The sequence below is a fragment of the Penaeus monodon genome, chromosome 24 (genome assembly GCF_015228065.2).
Source record: "Penaeus monodon isolate SGIC_2016 chromosome 24, NSTDA_Pmon_1, whole genome shotgun sequence".
NCBI lineage: Eukaryota > Metazoa > Arthropoda > Malacostraca > Decapoda > Penaeidae > Penaeus > Penaeus monodon.
The window spans coordinates 35000721-35001717 of NC_051409.1; the positions used below are offsets into that span (position 1 = coordinate 35000721).

The following is a 997-nucleotide window of genomic DNA, read 5'->3' on the forward strand; positions in this document are numbered from 1 at the left end:
ATTGATGTTTTTCATTGTTTTCTATTTTTTTTTATACCAATTGGTGATGTTTTGCAAATTTCTTTATGGCCATTTAGTAAGGTTTTCTTCTTGTATGCCTATTCTGATTTTTTTTTTTAGCTCTCCCTTCCATCACTTAAAAGAACTTTTATTTCTGATTTCAAGAGTGTAGTAAGCTTTTTTTTTTCAAGAGTGCAGAGAGAAATTTGTGCCTGTTTTGAAAAGTGCCTTGAGAAATTTTGCTTTTGATTCCAAGAATGGAGTGAGAACTTTTCAAGAGTGCAGAGAGAAATTTGTACCTGTTTTGAAAAGTGCCTTGAGAAATTTTGCTTTTGATTCCAAGAATGGAGTGAGAACTTTTCGAGAGTGCAGTATGGTGTTTTATTTCTGAACAATGGAAGTTTCTTGTTTCCTTTAATGGGGCATGAACACGTGCCATCCGTGATTTGGTTCAGTATTTAAATCATTCTAAGTACAAGTAAATGCATTACAGTTATTCTTGCAGATGAAGCCCAGGTTGAACCAGTTACAATTACAAAAACACTTCTCTTCTTATAATGACAACCAAATGATGCATCCTATATTAGTATAGTATGCTGGATAGATGGGTTGGATAGGTTGTCCAGAGGGTTGCCACATTTTCTGATTCATAAGGAATGTGGAGCAATCCTTGCGGGGAATATGCTTGCTGAATTATTTGATCTTCAGTTGATAATGCTGAGGGTACCTTCTCTTTAATTAGTGCATGAGATCAGTGCGGTACGGCCCTTTTCCTTAGCCTGACAAACTGTGCATGTGATTGGTGTTCGAACTACAAACTTGTCTCAGGTATATTTGGGGTGGAAAGAGTGTGCTTGCAGACAACACCCATTACTGATAGAGGAAAAACAAGAGTGGGGAGGATATTTGTACTGTAAGTATTATTTACATAAAAGTACTGCATAAAGGTGTTATTAACCTCTTGCTTTTTATTAAGTGAGGATATATATGACTACCA

At 35.8% G+C, this 997-nt stretch overlaps 1 protein-coding gene across 1 annotated transcript in view; it reads left to right on the forward strand.

Moving 5' to 3' along the window:
- Nucleotides 1–762: 762 nt before the first annotated feature.
- LOC119588740 (probable E3 ubiquitin-protein ligase HERC4) overlaps nt 763–997 on the forward strand; it is a gene marked incomplete in the record, with an annotated part of 34030 nt that continues 33795 nt past the window's right edge. The window contains 1 exon segment of the mRNA XM_037937381.1: nt 763–913.